The sequence below is a fragment of the Eretmochelys imbricata genome, chromosome 2, assembly GCF_965152235.1.
Source record: "Eretmochelys imbricata isolate rEreImb1 chromosome 2, rEreImb1.hap1, whole genome shotgun sequence".
Taxonomy (NCBI): domain Eukaryota; kingdom Metazoa; phylum Chordata; order Testudines; family Cheloniidae; genus Eretmochelys; species Eretmochelys imbricata.
In genome coordinates this window covers 116,857,379-116,883,456 of record NC_135573.1, presented here as the reverse complement: position 1 = coordinate 116,883,456, position 26,078 = coordinate 116,857,379, and the positions used below count along the sequence as shown (strand labels likewise).

The window sequence follows — 26,078 nt, the reverse complement described above, 5'->3', positions numbered from 1 at the left end:
AATTTCTGTTAGGGGGCTTATTCCTTACCCGCCTACTTCCCTGGTCCTTCTCGCATGAACAGAGAGCAACAATACCCGAAGTCCAAAGGTGCAAACAATTCAATGTTTATTGGGGTGAACTTCCAGCAAGCATGATTCCAGTTTCCTTCCTTAGTGTCCCCCTTCCCAGCTCTGACACCACAGAGCCTTACCTGTGCCCCTATTCCCATTCCCCCCCTTAGCAAAACATGATTCCAATTTCCCCACCCCCATTCCCTGTTCCCATTCCCTCCCCCCTTACTTCCTGATTGACTGCAGACTATATAGTAAAACTTGAGTTCTGCTTAGCTATACCTTAACCAATCATTTTCCTGAAATTTAACTAACCAATCCTAACATATTGTAACATGATTTAATCAATTATATCCCACCACCTTAATTGGTTTACACCCAGCAAAATTAATTATACAGCACACAGAAACAATCACAGAACCAGACAGAGACCATGCAAATAAACAATAGCAAAGTGGGAACTATAATGACAAAACAATACAGAAGTGAGGATTTCACAACTACATCTATAAAGACATAAGGGTTTCCCAGCTGTGTCTTTTGATAAGTGAATTCTTGCCAGACAGGACGCTATCAAACTAAGTTTCCTTTTACATCTTCTAGGCACTTCCCTTTCTCTGGAGGCGATAGGCATTATCAGGACAGGGTTGTATTCCTAACAGCCCAATAGCACCTTATTTCAATGTGACTAGGTTGGAATGTGAGGATGTGACCATTCGCTTCCCAGCTTATGGCTGCCTCTGCTGCTTAGCCAAAGGCCTTAGCCTAAGAACAGGGCCTCTGATTGTCATGGTAAGAGAAGGCCCTTACACCGGCAGACAGTGATTTTGATTTTTTTTTAATACCTCTATAACTAGCTAAGTGATAAGAATACACCTAAATTAGAGTATAGGCCTTTACAGACAGGCCTGAATATCTATATCCTACAATTTCATGTTTCTAAATTTCTCTCCTCTGAGAATAATGATTGTTTTACCACTTTAAATTGCCTCTTCTGATTTCAAACCTCCATATATTTATATTGCGTCCACAATGATGCCAAAAGACTTTAGAGACTTTGGGTTAAATGCAGCCCTCGTGTAACTCTGACTTGTATGAAGTTACATCAGGGATGACTTTGGCCTTGACTGCACAGCAGAGGCTCACAAATTTTTTTTACCGTGCCCCCCCTTCAGAGATTCATGTCCCATACACACACCCCTTCCTCCACATTATGGGGAACAGTAGAGAGATAGCCCAGCCAGCTAAATTGGCAACAGTGTCAGGAAGCAGGGGCTGGTGGGTGCTTGGGAGGGTGCAGGGAGTGGTGGATCCCTGCAGGAGGCACAGGGTTTGGGAGTCGTGGGTACCTTGGAGGATACATGGGATAGGCACTGAGTGCCTGCGAGAGGCAAGGGGACTGTGCGGGAGGTGGGTGCTGACCAAATTCACCCTAGAGTATTTAAGAAATTGACTGAAGCAATATTGGAACCATTAGTGATTACCTCTGAGAACTCATGGAGGAATCATAGGCTAATGGAGTGGAGAGCTTACTTATAAAATCTGCAGATAACTCCAAGATGGGAGGGGTTGCAAACACTTTGGAGGACAGTACTAGAATTCAAAATGACCTTGATAAATTGGAAAATTGGTCTGAAATCAACAAGATGAAATTCAGTAAAGACCAGTGCAAAGCACTACACTCAGGAAGGAAAAATCAAATGCACAACTACAAAATGGGGACCAACTGGCCAGGCAGTAGTACTGCTGAAAAGGATCTGGGGGTTATAGTGGGACGCAAATTGAATGAGTCAACAATGTGATGCAGTTGCAAAAAATAATCATATCAATCTGGGGTGTACAAAAGGGAGTGTCATATGTAAGACACAGGAGGTAATAGTCCTGCTCTACTCAGCACTGGTGAGGCCTCAGCTGCAGTAGTGTCTCATTTCAGGGCGCTACACTTTCGGAAAGATGTGGCCAAACTGGAGAGAGTCCAGAGGAGCTCAACAAAAATGACAATAGGTTTAGAAATCCTGACCTATGAGGAAAACCTGGGCATTTTAGAGAACCTGATAACAGTCTTCCAATATGTTAAGGGCTGTTATACAGACATCAATTGTTCCCCATGTCTACTGAAGGCAGGACAAGAATGGGCCTAATCTGTAGCAAGGGAGATTTAGGTTAAATATTAGGAAAAGCTTTCTAACTATATGGATAGTTAAGTACTGTAATAGGTTACCAAGGGAAGCTGTGAAATCTCCATCAGTGGAGCTTTCTAAGAACAGGTTGGACAAACACCTGCCAGGATGACCCTGTCTCAGACCAGGGGCTGGACTAGGCTATGAATATACTTATGTATTAAATAGTCAATCAGTGTAATTAGAGAGATGATTTAAAGGCTGTTGCTATAAATATCTTGTAATGGATTAAGGCAAGATTCTTGGAGAACTAGGATCAGGCCCACAGTTTGGAGTAGAATCAGATTTAGGGAATCTAGGTCACTGGTTTCCAGCAATTAGCCACCTTGAAATGTGATCTGGGTCTGTGCATCAATGCTGTGAGAACTGATCCGTTCCCAGGTGCAACTGAGAACCCCATTGTCCAGGAATCAGACAGCGTCAAGGGTAGAGAAATTTACTGTGAACTAGGGGATCTTGGAGGAAATAGTCTATTAGGAAAGGTATTTTGAAGGAACCAGGCCCTATTTTGTCTTTATACACCCATTTATGTCTCATTTTAACTTGCTCCCTTTAATGTGCACAACTCACAGTCCAGGATGGTGAATGGATTTCTCTTTGAAAGCTGAAGAACTTCTTCTGCAGGCAGGGAAGCAGGCAGGCATATGGGGTATATCTTCACTGGGGGCGGGGCAGGGGGGGGAAAAGGTGTGTTATTAAGATAACTCGGGTTAATATAGCAGCGAGGGCTCAGCAACTCAGCTTTTAACTCGGGTTAGCAGCTTGCGTTCAACCCCAGCCTCCCCTATAGGCTTTAGCTTGAGCTGCTAATCCATGTTGCTGTGTCTTCACTGCTATGTGAACCCCAGTTAGTTAACCTCAGTAAAGAACACACTGTTTTTCAAGTGAAGACATACCCATAGTCAAGATTCAGGGGACCTGGGCATAATATGGAGCCACTCTAGTTTATTACCATTCCCTACCCTACCTTTCCCACCCCATCCCTCTCCCATTTTCCATCTCCTCCAATTCTCCTCCCCGCTTATTATTTTCTTTAACAGCTTGATACATTATTTTCTTTTAACTAGTTCTTTAACAATTATACTTTTCTATTCTCTTTTTAATATTGTTACTCATATTTAGGGTGACCAGATGTCCCAATTTTTATAAGGACAGTCCCAATTTTGGGGTCTTTTTCATATATAGGCTCCTATTGTCCCCACCCCCGTCCCGATTTTTCACATTTGCTGTCTGGTCACCCTACTCATATTTATCTTGCTACTGCCCCCTAGGTGAGGGGACCAAGACAGAAGCAGCACTGAAAGCAAGTGAGAAACTAAACTGGGCAGGAGCAGCGGGCACCAGGATAATTTCCCCTTGTTCTGACCCCACAGAAATCCACACCCCCTTGCTCCACAGGGACAGGGCTTTGCAGGGTTTTTGGGAGGCAGAACAGAGGTGTTCTCCATGATGTTCTCCTATTAAAAGCAGCAGATGTGCTTGAAATATTATTAGCAGCTTTTCAGTACCACCCAGAAGCTCCAACTAACGTGCTCATCGCTGTAAAGTTACACAGGAAGGGACAACTGTCCCTGGACTCAAGTGTTTATAATCCAAAGAGACGTGACAAAAGAGGCAGAGAAAGGGAGTATCATTATTCCCATTTTACAGACACTGAGTGATTAAATGACTAACAGGGAGACTGTGCCAGAGCTCTCTTTGTTGTAATCTACCTGTTGACTAGTCCTATACTTGGGTTGTGAATTCTTTGGGGCAGGGACCCATTTTTGTTATGTTTGTACCGTGCCTGGCACAACAGGGCCCTGGCTTCTAAGTGCTAATTCAAAACAAGTAGCATTAACTCTGTTCTGAACCCCACTCTGGGTTGGCGAGGTTGCAGGCAAATGATAGCACGGCTCCTGTAGGGCCAGTGCTACCAGGGTGAGTGGGAGAGCCAGAGAAGCAGTGAGGAGGTGCTGAGACCTGGTGTGACTGCATGTTTCCAGAAGGATAGTCAGGGGCCACAGGGTTAAGATGCCTTTGTTTCCTTGATGCTCTCTAGCAGGGAAGACTGGAAGGAAACGCCGCAAAGTCAGAGAGTTTCCTGGCCCCCTGGTACCTTCCTGCAAGTATTGCCAAGAGAGGGTATAATTCAGCCCTTAAGGTATTGGTTCCATTAACTAGGAATCATGAAATTACTACAGTGTTAATAACCACCTCAGTTATAAATACTATAAAATGATTCTTCTGGATTATTTTCCAAGATTATGCCACCTTTGATAAGAATGCCAGATGACTGAATAGGGGATTTAAAAAGGGCTGGAGGCTTGCCATGATGAAGAGAATTAGCAAACAGTCTATATTTCATAACAGGAAATCTCTCTTATGCCTCATCCCACTGCAGGCCTTAGCAAAGGCAGAGTCAAGACTGAACTTCACACACACAGGCTCTCACGCAGAGAGAAAGCCAGCCAAGTTCGTATTTAAAAACAAAACCCCAAGTCTTTTTTGGATAGAAATATTGTAAAGTGTGTGCGTGACTGTGATCGTGTGAACGTGGAAAACTCAGTGTAGGTAGATTAAAAGGAAAGCTGTGCAGAGGCAGAGATGTGTTGTACTATCCTGGGAGATCCTGGCTACTCATCAGATGAGTCTGCCCACTGACGTGTGGGTGCTCTGCTGCCCAGAGCTATTTTCAACTGAGAAGGGAAGGATGGAGGAAAGGGGCACCCATTTTAAATGGTGGGTCATGTCACAGGAGTTACGCAAGGAAGATTCCCTAGCTCTAACAAGCTTGCCACTGTCCCTGGCAGTATATTGTATTTAAATAAACATAAATCCTCCATGGGGTGCATTTAAAATGCTATCAACTTTGTGACCCACCTTCAATCAACCACATGACATCTCTGTTACAACCAGAGCACAATAGGGGAGCATCTACAGGGTAGCAAGTTAAAGCTCTGCAGTAGTTAGCTAGGAACCCAGCCTTTGTCCAGCATAGCATAGCTGAAACTTTTGTTCTGGCTAATGATTGGATTTTGTCAGTTAGACTCAAGTGTTCAAATCTGTCCATCCGCAAAGCTTGACCTCTTGACACATTCTGAGCAGGGTCTGGGTTAATTCTTGCCTTCCTCCGCTGCATCACCGCCAGTCTCTTTACCAGTAAATTGTGAAGCAGTCAGCAGCAATTTCTCAGCAAAACACAACATAAAATACGCAGAGCAGACCTGACGCCTGGATGGTTTCAAATGTGCTGCCCCGGCATGCTAGGAAACGGAGCATGGTCCCATCACTGCTCCCCAGGCAAACCACAATGTGCCATTTGCAAAGTCACTCACCCTTTTTGCTTAGGATGGTTGTTGCTGGTGAGCTGCCACAGTAAATAAAAATAGAAACACTACCTACCACAGACTGGAAGAAGAAACATATCTCTTCCTTAGGGTCAGTGCTTACTCACTGAAAGAAGGGTATATGTGTAAAAACAGTATCCGTCAAACCATCAAATGGCTTTTTCATGGTGGGGCCCGATAAGCTGCAGCACAGAAAGGCTACTCAGTTTAGTAAGATTAGCCAGATAAGAGGGGAACATTGGGGTGACAGAGGTAGTCATAGATGTGTGGCTTCAGTAGAGACCCATTGATTTACAGCAGTGGAGGATCTGGCTCATAATCTATAAAAGTGCATATAACCTTCCAGACTGAGAAATGTTCCATGAGCCCCTCCATTGTCTATCAAGATCTCTAACCCTAACCACAAGGAGGTAAAGTTTTGTAACAGAAACCATACCAGCATACCGTTATTGAGGCCTTAACGAGCATTCTTGACAGGCATCAAGGGAGTAGGACACAGTCCTTTTCTTGCAATTATCTTTCTTTGACTTGGTTATCAGTTCTGCCATAAATAGTTGTGTCTCTCATCAGGCCATCTGTGAGCTGTTAGAATACACATGACTTAAGGTTATCATGGAGGTTTGCCACATAAGGGTCAGTAGTCTCACACAGCAGCTAATTTCTTGTGTTTTTTTACCGGTGACATTCTTATGTGAAACAAAGAATTCTTGACATTTTAAAATCACTCTCTCCAGCAGTTTGCAGCCCCTTCCTGATCGCACTGGCATGTATTGTGGCTCGCCCAGAGGCATTGGAGGCCTATATGCAGCAGCGTGTAAGATTTCATCCTCTCCAGTGCCACTCGTTTGCAGGCAATATGGAAGCTCTGCAGTTATTCCGTGTAGTTCCCCAACAGGTTCCCTTCCAGACCAGGAGATTCCAGTGGCTTCATTTTCTCCAACCCCATGTAGTAGATGTGTGGTGTGCTGAGATGCTCGTAAGAGAATGAATTGCATTTTCTGGCCCCAGACACTTGACGTAGAGCAAGGTTGCAAAAAATTAACATACCTGGGATACAACAGGGACCTGTGTCCACTGACTCCAGTGGCTACTGCCACAATGAAGAGATTAAGGGGGACTTGGCAGGGATACACAGAAAACCACACACAGAAGACACAGCACTCCGAAAAATAAGCATCACACTGGTACCTGCAGATTCCAAGCTATGACATTAAATGATACATTAGAATATTCTGAATTGGGGCACCTTGGTGAACAGTCAATCACTTCAATTAAGTAGCTGTCCTGATTAAAGAGAAAAAGGCATTAAAAACCCAGCCTGAATAGATTTTAGGAGACATAAAATATTGCACAGAATTAAAAATTCAAGAATAAAAATTATATTCACTGCCTTTTGTCTTCATTTAATACTTATTTAGCAGAGGTTAGAATGTAAGATGAATTTAAGCACCACTTAATGACTTGGCTTCAGCTGGATGTATGCTCATTAAGCAAAATTTATACTAATTTGTCCCGATTAAGCAACAGTCATTGCTATTCACCACCATTAGGTGAAATAAGATTTCTAGCAAAGGAGCCACCCCGATTCAACATAGCCCTTGTTATGTGGAGCACGTGGTATCTCTGTCATCAGGGGAACCCACAGAAAGATTTTTTGGTTTTTTAGGCTCCACAAAAATGTCTGCTTTTTAATTTTTTAAAAAGCCATAAAACACTCCAGGGTCTGATGCTATCCAGGGTCCTCACAGCTACAGAGGCCTAAAGTCCATTGAACTACATGGAAAGCCATTGAGCTTTTGATCAGGCCCTGAATGAAGGCACTGAGGGATTTATCCCCACAAATCCCGTTAAATTAGTCGCCACATTCACTAGACAGTTCTGAGAATCTCAACCTAGACCTTTCTGTCTCACAGCATGTCCTAGTTGGGGTGACATTGCACAGAGTCATGATACATGATCACTTAAAGAGACAGACCACAGAAGAGCACTGACTGGTAGCTCTGGAGGAAACTGCCTGTCAGGTTTCCAGATGGAGGTGGTGCTGCAGCTGCCATGAAAGACAGTGGAAAATGAATATGAATACAAGTGGCAGAGTCTCAGAGGATGGTGAGCGTTCCTTGGCAGGGTGGTTGCTATTTCTGCTACAACAGGCAATGTCAACAACCCGAGATTAAAATTGTTAATAGCTGGACCACATTTAAAGAGGCGCATTTAAAATGATTATTAATATATATGAGGTTGCATTACTCTTAGGCCCCAATCCTGCAAAGACTGGCGCACTGTGAGCAGTCCTATTAAAAGACTTACGCATGTGTTGAACTCAGTGGAACGACTCATAGTACGTAAAGTTAAGCACACCCTTAAGCCTTTGCAGTATCGAGGCCCTAGGCTAAAATGGTTCTCAACTCGCGGCCTGCAGGCCACCTGCGGCCCACTCAGCCAACAGCTGCGGCCCACGTGACATCCTCAGGGCCATACAGGCAGTATATATATTCTGTGGTTGCAGCCCACATAACACAGAGAGCTGAATATGCAGCCCACAATGGCAAATTGATTGAGAACCACTGCGCTAAACTTTCTGGGGCAGGAAACATGTCTTGCGATGTTTGCAATGCACCACATAAATTTACCGCACTATACATTATTTTTAACATTAATTTGGATATCTCCACCTTTCAGCCCACAAGTTACCAGTACACTCTACAGGCTCGTTACTTCATCCTTGAATTAAAGCTTTTTTCCCGTTAGTGGACATCATTCTATCTACGTCATCCACGCTGTGCAATGATTTTTGCCAAGGCAGGTATTTGCAAAAGCAGAATGTAATTTCCTGGCAAGAATTTAGCCAGACATGTGAGACTAATACCACTGTTCTTGTGACTAGTGCAATGGGATGTTTAACAACTACTGCAATAGTGCCCAATACCTCAGTTATACTGTCCATCAAAAAGACATCTTCTCCCTCGTACTGTCTCAGAGAATAGAGCTGGTCAACATGTCCTTTCATAAAACAACAACAAAAGCCAAACAAATAAAAAACAACCCCCACCCACAGTATTTTTTTTATTTTTTATTTTACAAAAATAAATCTAATTTTCCTTCACAACATTAGCAATGGAACAGAGCCTTGAACTGGGTTTCTACGTTGACACTTACTTTACAAGCCCCTTTTCTTTCCCAGAGCTGATGAAAAGGAGCCTTAGGTTTGGTCTTCACTAACAACTTATGTCAGTATAACTACTTTGCTCAGAGGTATGGAAAATCCATACCCCTGAGCAACGTAGTTCTACCGACCTAACCCTCAGTGTAGACAGTGCTATGTTGACAGGAGGGCTTCTCCTACCGCCTCCTGGGGAGGTGGAGTACTTATGCTGATGAGATCTTCACTAAGCGCTACAGTGGCACAGCTGTACTGGTGCAGTTGCACCACTGCAGCACTGTAAGTGTAGACACACCCTTATGCTGTGTCTAAACTAGACTTCCACCAGCATAGCTACATGAGGAGGTGTGATCTCTGACCCTGCAGAAGTGCAGATGCCATTATACTGCACTTTTGCCGGGATAGCTTGTTTCGCTAATGGGGTGGGGGGGTAGTTTTACTAAAACAGAGCACAGTGCAGCTCCACATAAGGAGCACTTTGATAGTATAGTATATTGGTATTCCCTGTACTGGTAAAGCACTTCTAGTGTAAACATGGCATTTGCATAAGTGAGAATCAGGATCTCATGTCTGATGCCCTCCTCCATGAGGATGCCCCCACCCCCGGTAATTGGTTGTGGATGTTGCCTCCATGTTCATATGTTTTTACTGTGATAGTTGTAAATTTGGGGAGCATTTATGCCATTAGCATAATATTAAATATAGTACTGCGGTTTTGAGTGTTGTAAAGGCTCCCAGACGCTTGGGTGAGGGGCATATCTATATAAAACAACCACCACCAGCAGCAACAATAAAGTCTAAAAAAATCACAGCACAGGTTTTTCCTCAAGTAAGTGCTACAGGGAGATCTGGTGAAATCACGTCTACATGAGTGCTTTGTTCAAGATACACACCACAAAGCAACAGCAAGGGAAAGAGGGAGCATACTAAGAGCAAGGGACATGAAGGCATTTGAGATCTTTGACTGTCACCTGGCATTATTTGGCTTTGCTACTTTGAGGATACCTTTTCTTTTGTTGCTGGATGGCATCATCCACTGCTCACCTAACATACTGTCGGCTATTAAAATGCAGAGGTGTTCCATGATAAAATTTATCATCCTTAATCTTTCTGTTTAAAGTGTTCCTGCAGTGCAGAAGGTCACTTTGCAAACATAGTACTTCGGTGCTGCAGATGTATTTTCCCCTTGACTTTTATGTCAGGTTTGCTGAATTTTACAGGGATAAAGTTTTATACTACACCCAACGCTGCAACCCACAAGGTCAACGTCACTTACAAAAATCTGCCTGGATATGTTTTTTTTGTTTTGTTTTGTTTTAAACTCAGAAGTATTCTCACCCTTCTCAGAAATAGTTCTGACAATAGAAAGAATTCTTAATTTGGGATTTAATGGTGGTGATAACTGACTGTATTTAGGTTCAAAGCAGCAAGGAGGTGTCTGATGTGGTCAACCAAACAGAGCAAAAGGAAGCAGAAATACGTTTTGAATACAATGTTTCTGAAAAAATGTCTCCTTGGCAATCACATTAACCTGAATAGCCAAAGGTGACATTTTACCTTGACGTTTGTCTACAGAATTTTATTTAACTGGTTAAATTGGTGGCCTGATTTTCAGACATGCTACACCCGCCACTCCAAAAGGGCACCTAATTAGGTATCCAAAATTATCTAGTGATATTGGATGCTCAACTTGAAACACCTTAAAAAGGACCTGATTTTCAGAAAGTGCTGAGCACCTGCCTTTTGAAAATCAGGCCCCCTTAAGGTCAAAATTGGACACTTAAGACCCAAATGTCAAGAGCATTAGGAAACAAGAGTTTTGGATTGACCCGTTATATAGATCAGGCGAACCTGAAAGCTCAGATCTGAGCTGAACTTCAGACTGGATCTAAACTTCACAAAACTGAGGGGTGTGCCGAGATGGGGGTTTAGTTCAGGCCTATCACTAATGGGTATGGTGGGCAGAAGATAAAGCAATCTATACAAATGTACTATTACATTTTCATTTTCCACAAATTTTCCTTACATTACAAACTCTTTCCTTACATTAAGGAGGATGCTTTAAAAAGGCACAAGGTCCCATGAAAAGCAAATGAAAAAGATCAGTTTGATGTAACACTTCAGTTTACACAAGATTTTTACATAAAATGATTCACTTCAGAAAGGTATTGAGCTTCTGCCGTAGGAGAGCAGGACTGTATCATAGCCAAGAGCTGTGAGAGCAAGCAGACAAAACCAAGCTGTTTTTAAAATACTGCTAGATTTTTAGAACTTTAACCATACATAATTGATCCACACGCAAGTCTAGAGCCGAAAAATTGTACTTGTTTTGCAGGAACCGTGGGCTTTTTTAAAAACAGGAACTCAGTGTTATTTCAAAAGAAATTCGCCCTGCAGAATAATAAATCCTCCACATAGAGTTGGTCAGAACTTTCCATCAAAGTGATTTTTTGACACTACTTTCCTGAACCGAGCCCTCTCTGAATGACAAGATGGTGCAGATGTAAGATAATGCAGCAGGTTAGTGCTTTAGTCCACAAATTCAGATTTTGGTCCATACAGTAAGTGAAAATCGGTAAATTCATCCCAGTCCTTACTGGACATCCCAAAGCCATACCAGAGTTTAGCATGCTTAGAACTTTCTGCTCTGGAGAGTTCCAAGATTAGCTCAGATGGAGTATTGTAATTTATGGCTTGAGATTTTGGAGTTGGTGGAACCCTCATTTGAACTTCCACTTCCTTCATTTTGTACCTGTACAATATGGCTTAATCTCAGATGGGTCCGTCCCCCCTCCCCAGTGCTGCCATATCACTAGTTTTTGGTATTTTCTGTTTGACTTGGCAACACAATACTTTGCCATCAACAAGACTCAGAAAAATAAACACCCGCTACAAGTCAATTTCATACAAGGTTGAAACACACACATGGTTATTTTTTCCATCAGTTGTTTCTTTGAGAACAGATGATATTTGCAACTTTTGGAGATGTACCTATTTCTAATGGTTTATTCTTATATGATAAACTTAGTAATAAGGAAATAATTGCATCTGGATTTGGGTATTTTATGTGGTGTACAGAGTATGCAGTTTAAAATTATTTGGAAAATCATCTGCAGTTGCAAGCCACCAGGAGCTATGCCAGGCTCAGCTGAGTCAGCCCTCAGGATGCAAGGCTTCCTGCTAGTAATTGACAGGAAACAGTTTGCTTCCGGTGGTGCTGATTCAGCAAAGCAATAAATCACTGAAATAGTGTAATGGCAATAAGAAGACACAAATTAAAGTGATACACTGCAGAACCTCCTCCAGTGCGTGGTACTGTCAGATGTTACACTGTAAAACCTGGCATAATCATGACATATTCTGTGGTAACTGATTTTGACCCCCCTGCATCACGCATGAAGAATGTGCATATTTTCGCTGAAATATTTAAGTCCCACAAATCTGAACAGAGTCTCCTCCAGAATTGAAGTAAACAGATGAAAAATGGGGTATTGCTTTGAGTTGATGTTTCTTGCAAGCAGAGAACTGTTATGGACTGGGATGTAGGCGTTCTGGCTTAGTAGTTGGAGCAGGAGTCAGGTCTAGTGGGCAGAGCGGGGACACAGGCTGGGGAATGAAGCCAAGGGTCAGCACCAAAGTCAGCTGCCAATTACCAGAGCCAGGGGTCAAGCCAGAGTCAGGGTCAAAAGTCTGATGCTGGAATCAGAGCCAGGACTGGTAACTGATGGTTGGAAGTAAGGTGTAAGGGCAGGAACTGCAGGCCAGGCAAGGATCAAGCATGGAGCGGGAGCATGGTGGGAACAGGAGCAAAGACAGAAGTGAGCCAGGAGCACAGCAAAAACCAGGAACAGGGTTGGGTTCAGAAGGCAGGCACAAACTGGGTCTGATACAACCACAACAGGAAATCACCTTGTTGCTCAAACAAACTTCCTGTGCCCCCTTCTATCTTAAATCATGTGATTGGATCAAATCAGTGGTGCCAGCCGATCCTCTAATCTGGGATCCCTTTGATGTGCTTTGGCTGAGGCTTTCAGCAGGTTTCAGCAGATGCTGGGTGGAGGCCAGGATGCAGCAGCTGTCTGGGGACTCCCTGACCTGTGTTTAAGACCTGGGACATCACATTAACCTACTCAAAGAACTCAGTCAGCTGGAGACTCTCATGCCAAGGGTAAGAAAAGGGAAGGTGCACATCTCAAGTGAATCATTCAATAAAGAGACACAAAAATTGATATCTCCAATTTGCTGTCCACAGGTCCTAGTTAAGCCTTTTCTCTAAGTATTTATAATATGTACATTTTGTTCTTTGTTTTGTTTCCGTTCACTTTTTCTATATAGTGAAGCTGAAATGATAACAGATTATGGGTAAAATCTTCAAAAGTGCCTAAGTCCCATTTCCAAAAATGACTTTGGCTTTTAAATGCCTAGCCCATTGATTAAAATGGGACTTAGGTGCTCTAGAAAATTTTACACTTTATTTTTTTAATTGCTGGCACTGGTCTAATGTTACTCACCAGTAACATTATTCTCACTCAGGCTCCCGACTCAAAAACAAGATTTCGCATTTCCCTGTGTAGTTGCCACAATCTTCTGGTCACTCAAGCTCTTCATCTGGAGATTGCCTGTTAATACAGGAAAAAGAAGAACCCATGAGAAGGAAGCTGTACTGCATGTGTGCTGTGAAATTTTGAAATCATCATGTTGTTGAATGAGGAAGTGAGGTGTTGTTAAGCACAAAGCCTTTAGCCATGGCACACTACACTGATGTTGCAGTTATAATGGGAAGAATCTCATCATTTCAAGAGGAAAAACAGTTAAGAAGGGTGTAATACATGTCAGCTGTTTTTCAAGCCCTGTGAGGCAGATTGTGATGTAGCGTAAGTCTGAAGTAACTCTTTTGACATGAGGGGAGTCACTTTTGATTTATGGTGGTGTAGGTTAATGCAGAATTTGGCTGAGAGAATATACAAACAAATTAAAACCTATGTTACATGTGTTGTCCATCATCAGGCTCATGTTAAGGGCACCGAAATCAAACAGGGCATTTTAACTGATTTGATCCCTTACTGCTAATCAGAAAATCAACACATTCAGCTGCTTAGGGGGAACAGCCAAATCAAAAGTGATAGGTCCTTGTGTGAAAGTTATATACTTGAGCAATTTATGAATGAAAGTGACCGATATTCCTGTCAGCTGCCACTATTAATGCAAGCAGGCATCAGGCAATGTGCCTTCTTATAGCTCTGTTGATGCAGTGCATTTCTAGCCTACAGTGATGAATAGCTAAATGGTCCAAAACTGTGTTGCTATTTTTGAGATGATAATTGGGGATTACATCAGACAAGAAAACTAATTTAATTTGCTATGACTGGCAAGTCAGTTTTGATCTCTGATCCTGAGAGGTGATAAGTTAGTGCAGGAACCTACTGACCAAAGTCACCCATGTCAAAAAGAAGCCCTCAAAAGCAAAAGCAATCAAAAGCTAGACTTATTCCTAGAAATCTGCAGCTGCTTTACTACAAATATCATAAGCAAAAAAAAAGCAATCACAGTTACCCTTCCCAGCAAAATACATGCTCTGTTCCTTCACTGCTGAGGCTTAGTGCCTCTACAATGAAGCTAAATATGCAGGGTAGAATGCAATGGATAGTTTTAAACTTGGCTGGACACTTATGACAGTGTTGCTTGTCAGAAAATAAGTGTGTTTATTTTATCCCCTAAACTACCGGGATAAGTTTACCTCCTGACTCCAGACACGTTATTTTGATGATGTTTTTTCTATAGCAACTATAAGAACCAGTCTTGCTACACTGGGCCAGATTGTTACCCTCAGCTATACTATTGCATGGTGCCTGACCTTGAATTCAGTGGGACTATGGGAGTAAAAGTATCACAATATGGCTCTAAGTAATCATTGGACTGGAGTTTTATTACATGGCCAAATGCGTTAACAAAGAGTACATACAGTAACTGATTGACCAAGGACGATCTTTCACAGGGCAGTAGGCAGGGGCTGGTTCCATGAGTCAGATAGATGCTTTCCTCTGCCTTCCACTCACCGTTTTACCTATCTATTGTGGTGTTTAGATGTTGCTTGTAATTATTAGAATTGGGAGCACTGGCTGTTGGGAGTCTGAAAGGACAGGAAACAGGAAGGAGCGGGGAGGAGTTGAGAGGCTGGGAGAAAGCTACAGAGGGTGCAGCAGCAGCTTGGTAAAGAGGTTTCCACTTTGAAAATAAAGTCCTGTTGAAGCTTGTTAGTACCTTGCCTGGTTGATACAACATCTATCTATATTTCATATTAAAAAACCTAAGTTAAAAGAATGTTAAGGTTGAAAAATCCAGGGCTCAAAAGCTAGGAAATGCAATATTAAGATTACCTCTGTAAAGCTTCATTTGGCTCCTGGTGTATATGCATTGTGGGACAGTATTTAATTACATGGTCACATATTTTTTCCCACAGGATACCTGCCTCAATCACTGTATGCTCTGGGCATGAATCAAGATGATATAATGGAGGACCCTCAGAAGTTGGGAGGTATGAACTGAATGAAGTAGGGGATTGCTGAAAGAGGAAGGAAGGTCTCATGGTTAAGGCAGTTGAACGTCAACCCGGAGAACCAGACTCTATCCCTGCCTCAGGCACCGAGTTCCTGTGTGACACTGGGCAAGTCACTAATTGTGTGTTCCTCATTTTCTGGTTGCCCAATGTGAGACACTGGGAGTCAGATTTGTACACATGCTGAGCACTCACCATGGCAAAACTGAAGTAAAAGGGAGCTATGCTTTGAGCACTGAGGTTATGTTTACACTGCAGTTAGACACCCACTACTGGCCCGTGCCAGCTGACTTGGGCTTCAGGGGCACAGGCTAAGGGGCCATTTAATTGCAGTGTAGACATTCGGGCTCAGGCTGCAGAATGGGCTGTAGGACCTTGCAAGGTGGGAAGGTCCCAGAAATCAGGCTGAAGCCTGAACCCAAATGTCTACACCACAATTAAACAGTCCCTTCGCTTGAGACCCGCAAGCCCAAGTCAGCTGGCACAAGCCAGCCATGGGTGTCCAATTGTAGTTTAGACAGCATTACATAACATTTTCAGGGTAAGTACTCTGAAAATCAGGTCAACTGTGCCTCAAATTGGGCACCCAAATAGCTGACACTTATGAGAATTTTGATTTTAGTGTTGGTCTCAATTCCCCATGGGTAAAATGGAAATAACGGCACTTCACCTCAGAGGCGCATTATGAGGGTAAACTCATTATTGTTTGCAAAGAGCTAAGAAGCTATGATAAGAATACTAGAACCCATGAGGAAATTATTGTGCAATGGCAGCTACACTTCTATTTTTAGCACGCTAGCTCAATCCAAGCTAGGGCAGGTACCTCTACCCAAGCTGGAAATTACACCTCCAGCTTCAGTGTAGACATACCCTTAGTGACACTTCACATATTTTTTCCCAAACCATCTTTCGAGGTTGCTACTTAGCATACTCATGCATACAACATCCAGGGATCTGATTTTCCTGGGGCAGAACTGAACACAGTGCTTTTTAGGGTACATCTACACTACATGTGAAGGTGTGTTTGTAGCACATGTTGGCATATCCATGCTAGCTTTAATCTAGCTAGCACTGGTAACAATAATGGTGTAGATGTGGTAGCAAGGACTTCAGTATGGGTTTGCAACCAGAGTACTCTAGTTGCTAACCCAGACAGCCACATCTACACTACCATTGTTACCCATGTTGATTAAAGCTACAATCACACCTTCCCCCAGCTATGTAGACATAACTTTTGTGGTATAAGTGGGTATACAAGGTTTACTAGCTACACTCACAATCTCATTGCAATCAATGGCAGAACTTCTATTTATTTCAAAGTGACCGGGATTTGGCCCTTAGAATACAATTCAGGTAAGAGAGAAATTAAAGGAATTGATGCACTAATCAAAACAGACAAAAACGAAGAAGGATTGTCTAGAACATTAAAGCAGAAGCAATTTACTTTTGCTGGCTATTAGGAAGACTACAGCTGTAACTCATATGCCTGTGGATCCAGTCATTTCTTTGTTAAGTATCCCATCCTTATCACCAGTCTTTTCTGTTATGTTCATGGCGTACAAAAAGAAGTTCAATTAAAAACATCAAATGGAAGGTTACAATGTAACACATTTATTTCTTAGAATTTAGAATAACAACACCCTTCATTTCTGGAGGTGGTATATGCACCCCCGTGCCAGGCGCAGGTGGGAGTACTGGGGGATGCAGTGATAGGTGGGTTCAGGCTGGCAGGGAATATAAGAGGGAGGGTGGAGCCATTAGGGTCATGTGTGCGCAAACACATTATGTGTATATATGACTAATACATTTGAAACACAAAAAAACGGAAGGAAGCATTTTGGTGGAAATCACAAATTCTGCAAGAAAAAATAAAATTCTGTGGAGAACATTAATTCTGTGCAAATTCTGCATTGTGCAGTCACATAGAATTCCAGCAGGAGTAAACAGTTCAGGCCCACTTCAGCAGCAGAAACTTCATTTTAAGAGGTATGTTGAGCTCTCTAAACTAACAGCAAACAGTATCACAAAGATATTAGAACCTGCATATAATTTTAACAGCTCCTCTATTTTTGTTTAAAACAACATGCAGTTGAGTCCTGTTAGAATTGAACCATTACTTTGGGGGGAGGGGGGGAGAATTCACCCTCTTTTCATATAGTGGGAACCAGATAGAGGGATTTATTCCATACAAAAAAATGAATTGGTGTTTGTGTTTCAAAAAATGGCTATGGAAAGAGAAAAACATCCATTACACAGAGTGGCAAACAGACAAAAAAGTGCTTCTTCACAATATTGAAAAGAGCTAGGTTATCTACAAGTGATGGGCTCATTTTTCCCCCACACAAAGCAATTACTGTATCTTCCTCTGTATGGAGTATACTTGTCAAGTCTGACATACTGGTTTGATTACTGAGGGAATGAGCAAAACAATGCACCCTGACAGCAGAAAGGCCTTGAATTATAGCAGATGCCATCTTGAGCTATGTAGATACTTTACACTTTGCCTTAGAAAATTTGCCAAAAAGAGGAATCACTTTTCCATAACTTCCTTTGTAAACAGGAAAATAAAAAAGAGAGAAGAGATAGTGTTTTCCCCTTTAATCAATGTTCAAAGATGTTATCTGAACTCCTACTGATGTTTAACTTGGCATTAATGCATGGGTACAGGTCAGGTATGTTAATAATTCACATTCATACTAAATGAGATTTACGTACCTATATTCTGTATGCACCAGTGGGGAAAAAAAAGAGACCAAATATATTACTATTACTGTAACAGCCAGAGATCCCCTTCAAGATCAGGGCTTCATTATGTTGGGTGCTGTACGAACACAAAGACATGATCATTGCCCCAAACAGTTTACATTCTAAGGCCTGGATACCACCACCATCTACACATTTGCTTTACATTACTACAGTGAGTAGTCCCATTGATTTCAATGTAAAAACTTGAGCTACACCTACCCTGCACACATTGGAGGTGGCATGTACAATAGATGTAGATACATGCTACAGCGAAAAGCAGTTTGCATCCATACTGCGGTGTATAGCTACAGGTGTCCGTGAAAGGCTCTGGCAAATGGGAGGCAGTAGGAGAAGGCTCTGGCAGCAGGACACTACGCTGCTAAAAATAGCCATGTTGAAGGAGGATGCTCTGCTTGGGTGAGCAGAGAGCCATGTAGGGTACATAACCTAAGGGTTCAGGCTTGTCTTTGGTCTACTTGCCTCAGCAGTGCCTCACCATCTACCCTGCTATTTATACCCATGCTAGGCTAGCCATAAATGTACTCTACTCGCCAGCATAAGGAGAGTGCAGTGTAGATGTACCCCTAGTGACAGATGAATCACTTCAGAAAAAAATATAAGAATTTCCAAACCTCCACCAATTTCCAGAGCCAACCAGAATGGAATCCTTGGGAAGGTTCTAGAACATAAGAACAGCCCTACTGGGTCAGACCAATGCTCCATCTATCCCAGTATCCTGTCTTCTGCTAGTGGCCAGTGCCAGGTGCTTCAGAGGGAATGAACAGAACCAGGCAATTATCAAAATGATCTATCCCATTGTCCAGTCCTAGTTTCTTGTAGTCAGAGGTTTAGGAACACCCATAGAGCATGGAGTTGTGCCCCGATCATCTTGACTAATTGCCATTGATGGATTTATCCTCCATGAGTTTATCTAATTCTGAAATATTCTGGCATAGTGCTCAATGGTCCACTAATCCCAAACAGAATTAACAGAGGCAGAAATAGGCATTATCTCTATTACACTATTGCCAAAGGTCCCTAATCAGGCACTGAGAGCCCAGCAAATAGGCACTGCAGAGACACTTACTAAACCACCAAAACATTTACAATCAAGGTTACAACAGATGGAATACTGATAACATTTTAATCTGGACTGCATCTTGCAATGACGGCGCCAACTGCGTACAGAAGGTTATTTAAGAATCTGGTCATTCCTTGTCCTCTTGAGGCAGGATCAAGATTTATAGTTCTTCTAGGGTACAGGTCATCAAATTCTATGGTGGGAATACACAGCTGCATTCTCTGAGATGCAGTTAGGGGTGCTGCTATAGTCCTCCCAGATTAAGATTCAAGGTTCTGGTATATTTTTGCTGGGTGAGGTAGCCAGGATGTCAATGAATCACTGAAATATTTCACAGGCAAGGATTTTGGTTCATCAAGTTTGACCTGTGAACTTTATGAAAATGAGGCTCTCTCAAAGAGATGCATTTTTAAATTAAACTTCCAAAGATCACCCGTGTACAATAAATAAATAAATAAATAAAATGTATAGTTGTCTGATAGACAGAAATGATTTCCTGGGAACTTAGGTATATATTAAACTCTGGAAATGTTCCCACTAAATAAAACTAAACATACATTTTTTAAATTCAAGACACCTGGACAATTCCAGAAGGAGATGTTCTAGCACAATGGTTCTCAACCAGGGGTACATGTACCCCAGAAGGTATGCAGAGGTCTTCTGGGGCTACATCAACTCGTCTAGATATTTGCCTAGTTTAACAACAGGCAACATAAAAAGCACCAGTGAAATCAGTACAAACTAAGATTTCATACAGACAATGACTTGTTTATACTGCTCTGTATACTATACACTGAAATGGAAGTACAGTATTTATAGTCCATTGATTTATTTTATAATTGTAAGGTAAAAATGAGAAAGTAAGCAATTTCAGTAATAGTGTGCTGAGACACTTTTGTATTTTTATGTCTGAGTTTGTAAGCAAGTAGGTTTTAAGTGAGGTGCAACTTGGGGGTACATAAGACAAATCAGACTCCTGAAAGGGGTACAGAAATCTGGGAAGCTTGAGAACCACTGACCTAACATGTTGAAAAATGAAGCTTCATAAGCTTCCATGTGAGAAATTTTCTCTTTTTAAAAATGGACATGAACAAAACAGTGGCACAAGTATTTCAGGTTACCATACAAACTGAAAAGTTGGGAACAAAGCTGACACTCCGCCCTTAATTCACTTACCGTCAGTGAACAGAAGATATCCTGTCAGCCTTGACTTTTCTTTGATGTATGTGAGTTTGTCAGACCTCCAGAGCCAAATTTTCAGGAGCTGCCTCAAAAACTAAACCTGTGGTTTTGCACATATTTTGTAAGTGGCACTGGTGAAATTAGGTAGGTTTGTGTGTCCAGGGGAGAAAAAGAAAAGCAGGAAAAGGGAATGGAAAGGTTTTCTTCAGGTTAAGGCACGGGGCTGGGACTCAGGAGACCTAGGTTCAGTTCTGACTCAGGTTTCTGGTGGGACAATGGGCCTGACACTTGGGGGCAGACGCTTAGCTGGTGTAAATTGAAGTTACAATGGGACTATGGCAGTTTAAACCAGCTGAGGATCTTTTGTCACATCTCTTGGCACCTCAATTCCCCCTTTTGTAAAATGGGGATAGTAATAGGGGTGTTTAATCAATTTATTTTCCAATCTTTGTGAGATGCTTATATACTATGGTGATGGAAATTTATAATTTACTGACAACGGGAGAAATGGGAGGCTGTAGGGAAGGACATGAGAACAGAAAACGGAGGGGCAAAAGGAAGGGAGGTGATAAGAATAATTGGAGAGAAAGAAGAGGTAAATAGAGGGAAGAGACATGATTTAGAAGAAAGACAGATGGAAAGAAGGGTGAAAAAATAGTGAAAATCAGGAAGAACTGAAAAGAAGCAACAGAGATAGAGAAAAAACAGAAGATCTGTTCACCATTTTACTCAGAGGGTCTGATTCATTATTGCTCTGTACCTTATGTAGTCACTTTCACCACGGCAAAATGAGTGTAAAATGCTAGCATTCTGATTTGCTAGCATTTTACACCCACTTTGCTTTGGAACACCCAAAATCAAACAAGTTTTAATACAAGTAAGTTTACAGACTTGCCCTTTATAATCAATGGGAAAAATTCTGAACCAAAGTTTTCAGGGAGAAGGTAATGCAAATGAAGGTAATTTCACTCTTTGAAAATTTCTGAACAAAAAAAACCACAGATGCTCTGCAATTTTCCACTCGCACCAAAAAATTTGCAATTTTTATAAATTTTTCCATTCCAAAGAGGAATGAAAAGTCAAAAATGAATTTTTTTCATAGGGGGAGATTTCCAGAGATTGACTATTTTGGGAGAAGCAAAACGGAGTTTTTCAGCTTGATGGCTGCGCCCCTGGAATGCTCTTGTCAATTTCACTCTGTCCCTGCAGGCAGATGGTGAAGTTGACAAAGAGTTTTCTAGACAGGCTGCTGAAGGCTCTCCACTTCCTTGCCTTCCCTCCAGTCCAGCTTCTGAAGAGGACTGCAGGAGAAGCAAAGAGCTGGTGTGCGCAGCATCCTCGCCTTCCCCCCATGCCTGTCTGCAGTCTAGCTGCAGCTCCTTAGCTGCATGCCTGGAAGTCTGGTACCCATTTTGTTTTCTCCCAGCAGGCAGAAAGTGAAATTGGCAAGAGACTTCCAGATGGGCAGCCGCGGACATTTCAATTTTTCTGATGGCAAATTGAAAATTTTCAGCAGAAAATTTCAATTTTGTGATAAGTGCAGTTTCTGGGGGAATAATTTTCCAACAGAAAACTCCCAGCCAGCTGTGCTTTCGTTCCTTCTAGACTGTCTCCTCTTTGCCCGATATTCTGATGTGGAGGAGGAAAACTAGGGGGAAATGGACTAGTTTTAGGATTGGAAAAGTGATCTTCTTCTGGAGCTAGCACCACCTAGTACAAATAATGCAATAATGTTTCTTAGGCCTGGTCTACACTGGGGGGGGGGGGGGGGAATCGATCTAAGTTACGCAACTTCAGCTACGTGAATAACGACGTAGTTAGACCTACTCACCGCAGTGTCTTCACTGCAGTGAGTCGACTGCTGCCGATCTCCCATCGACTCTGCCTTCGCCTCTTGCGGCGGTGGAGTACAGGAGTCAACGGGAGAGCGTTCAGGGGTCGATTTATCGCAATTAACCCCAGCTAAATCGATCACTGCCCACCGATTCGGCGGGTAGCACAGACATACACTTGGCTTAGTAGCTGTTCTGGGCAGAGACTGTTTCTTACTGTGTGTCTGAACAGCGTTTAGCACAGCAGGGCCACAATGTCATCTCTGCATTAGAGGCCCCGCTCCATTCTAAATTCCCGGGCTTCCTAATGAGCCATTGGACAAACAATTTATTTGATTCATGTTTAGTTCATTTTTTATTCCAGGAGGTTTAATGAGGCTGGAACAAAACTCTGATAATATGTATTGAATATGGTGGTGTGGGTGGAGAGTTGGTTCAATATTTCAATTTCTCGGGCTGGAGGATGAAATAGTAGGCCATGGATTCCCCCCATGGTTTTGTTTGTTTATTTGCGGTTTTTTTGCTTCATCTATTTTTCTCAAGATGGCAAAAATGGCTAGAAAAGTGTCTGTTAATGGATACTGACAAGTAGTTTCCTGTGGTCTTAAAACAAACCATCAATTACAGGCAGCCTTTTCAATACTAGAGGGGGAAAAATTCAATACCATTCAGTTGCTTGCATGGTTATTGAGTGATAAGAAATCAAAGAGGAAAAACTATATTAAAAAGAAATGAAATTGTTGGACACTCTCTACACTAACAGTTTGGGAAAGCATTCAACTGAGACTTGGTTAACCAGCCTCCTTGAAAAAATAATGAACTTTTGCAATGCTACAGCCACTTGACCTGTGCATCCTTGTTTGTCTGAGCAACAGCTCTCACAAAGGAAAGGGTATCAATGTGAGAAGGCAAGCTCTTGGCTTTAATAGGTATTGCCACAAAGGGTAGCTTGACTAGGTTTTACAACCATGAAAACTCCACTTTATTTTTTATGTTAGCCTTTGAGCAATGACAGATCAAGAAAGTGGAGACTTAAACTTTACCCAGTTTTGTAATTAATTTGATCTGCAAAAAGCATGATTTTTTAGCTACTCCTAACATGGCAAAAACCACTTGATTTCTGTAAGCCAGGTAATTGCTTCTGGCTTGCACACAATCCCTAACAGTAATCTCTTAACAGAAAACAGGGTAGATCCATACCAACCACTGACATTACAGGCTCGATTCTTCACTGTTACACACCAGAAGGAAACTGGTGAAAACTCCAGCGAAATCAAGAGAATTAATACCAGCCTAAAATTGGTGTAACTGAATGGAGAATCAGGTCTTATGGGCCCAGTTATACCCTCTGATATGCATGAGCAGTTCCCATTGGCTTCAAGGGGAGCTCCACAGTGCACAAGGGAAAAATTGGGCTTTACTGCACCTAACTTTGTGACTGAAAAATAAACTCATGCCACTGCTGCAAGCAAAAAACAAAGTACTTGTCCATTATGTTTGCACATGCACTTACATGTTTTGTACACAACAGGCCCAACCTGTATATTTCAGGTCCTAAAAAGTATTAAGGGGTAACCTTTTGGATAGTAAAATCCCTGGATTTGCTGAACATTTCTGTCTGGCTAATTTTCAAACTAGGCTGCCTCGTGCAGTGGAATTGTGTCTAGCAATGGACTCTCCCATTATAATTGTCCCAACATGGTGCAAGGCAGTAGAATAGAAAGTTGCCAACATTTTTTGTTTTAAATTAATTCCCTTCCATAAGTAATTTACAATAGGTTTTTAAGCTGCTCTGAGATGCATCTTCTTTAGGAATTAGAAATTGTCTTACAATTCAGAATCCGAATCTCAGAGCACTGCTAAAAGAAAAGGAGTACTTGTGGCACCTTAGAGTCAGCTTCAGACATCTGTTCTCTAGCCCCGTGTCCAACCTGCTCACCAGTAGAGGTGGGCCAGATCCAGACTTTTTGGATCTGGACCCAAACTTTCAGAAGTCTGGGAGAGTCTAGACCAAGAGGTTGTGGTTCAGACCTATCTGTAATCACATTCACTTTCCTACACCAGCAGAGGCATAATGCTTCGCTTTTCCATATACACAGAGCAACCCAGCTAAATTTCAATCTGAATTCACCTAAAGCTAGAGAGAACAATGAAAAAGGAACAAACAAAAATAAGCTCTCACAGAGACAACGTAGTGTATAGATCTCCTCTGTAACATACTGCACCAGCTCTCTCTGAGACCATCACAGCTGCTGCACCTTGCACATAGGAAATTCAGAAGTGCCCTAGACAAAAAAACAAAAGGTATTACTCTTTCATAGATAACTACAGCACAATAGTTGCTTTGGAGCAAAACAACAGGCACAAACCCAAGCACAAGAATCGTCGATCTAGTCATACACAAGCCAGTTTATATTTTACAAAAACGATGGTTCAATTGGTCAGCTTCAATACAGTCCCATCAGGGATTAATTTAGTTCTTCATGTGGAACACAAGGAAGCTATTTCCACACTGTAGCTGTAAATGATAACGTCAAACTCTCTCAAGTGGAAAGCTGAGCAGAAAACAGAGGAAGTAGATGTGAGCACTGGGCAAGAATCAGTCTGGTACAACTGGTCCAAATTGACTTTCTGTGTTTGGAACACACTCAGTGGTAATATCATTTCTCTAAGTGATGGAGTTCTGACTTTATCTTGCATTTCTGTGCTCCAGCTGCAACACACTTCCCTGCTGACTGAAGCTCCCAATTTTGTGCTAATGGCATGACAGATAAAGCAGTGCCTGAACAAGCCATTTCTGATTAGGACCATTCTCATTACTCACTCTCAAATGGATATTGCCTCAATGAGATATGCCAGTGGTTTAAGAGGAACTGTGTCAGTTATTCTTACGATAGTATAGTCATGGCCCCAACAAAGAGGAAAATATTTCCACATTTGTATAAATATTTAATACAAGTGACATCTTCATGTACTGAATGTAGAAGAAAGGAAGGTGGAGTTCTCTTTGTTATGGACCTCATCTTGAAATGTACTAATCACTGCAACTCCCCTTCCCGTTAAAAGGAATTGTTGACACTCAGCACCTCTCAGCACTGGAAGTTAAAATATTGATAAATGCAAGTCTTATTTTAAAAAAATACAGCAATGTACCGGCAAAAAAACTTGGTGAGATACTGGGATACCCACATTTGAGCGAATAAAGGCTGTAGCAAAACTACTCAAGTTCGGGCTGCAGGATTATGCTCTACATTTTGGGTCTTTTGCATCCACAAATCAGATACTTCACTGTCCACATGACAAACTGAGCCTGCAAGTCATGGAACCCAAAAATTTGCAGATGCAAAGCGGAAGGCCATCTAAAACTGGGTTAAAAAGTTAGGCCCTTAACATGATATGAGTTTGGCAGTTTAGGACCAGTTCCCAGGCAACAGGTGCAGTGTTTTCAGTGGTCTGAAAATAGTGGGGATCTATCATAATCTGGGAGAAGCAGCTTTAGTGAGACAATGGATAAAATATGCCCAAGTGACACCACCTGATCTTTATTTTATTTTTTTCTGGGTCTCCTCGCAACACCCCTATGACAGATATGGCAATTTCCTGCAACATCATTGAAAAAAACCCTACTGAATTAAGTTTAATGATCTTTGGAATCTGTTGCATTAAATGCAGCATTTATGTATTATTGTGGGCCTGGATGATCAGAGGAGTCTATTGAACAATGTGACACACACAAATGGTCTTTTGGGACAGTTCATGAGAAGTGGATTTCCTGGAAAATATCTAGGGGGAGATGATGCAAATTCCCACCCACACACTTTAAGCATTGGGCAGGTGTCCACCACATCAGTAAAACACCAGCATTGCAGTTAGTGTTAATTGGCGCCCTTTATTACCAGCTTGTGCAAGGGTCATGGATCGACTGAACAAAAAGAAATATTGATGCATATGCTGAACTGGTC

At 42.0% G+C, this 26,078-nt stretch overlaps 1 long non-coding RNA gene across 1 annotated transcript; it reads right to left on the bottom strand.

The window, feature by feature from the left end:
* Positions 1 to 13,230: 13,230 nt before the first annotated feature.
* LOC144260487 (uncharacterized) lies at positions 13,231 to 24,600 on the bottom strand. The gene is made up of 3 exons (XR_013345026.1): positions 24,486 to 24,600; positions 24,299 to 24,401; positions 13,231 to 13,339 (listed from the first exon to the last, which is right to left on the bottom strand). It is a non-coding gene; the product is annotated as an uncharacterized LOC144260487 (long non-coding RNA).
* Positions 24,601 to 26,078: the final 1,478 nt, after the last annotated feature.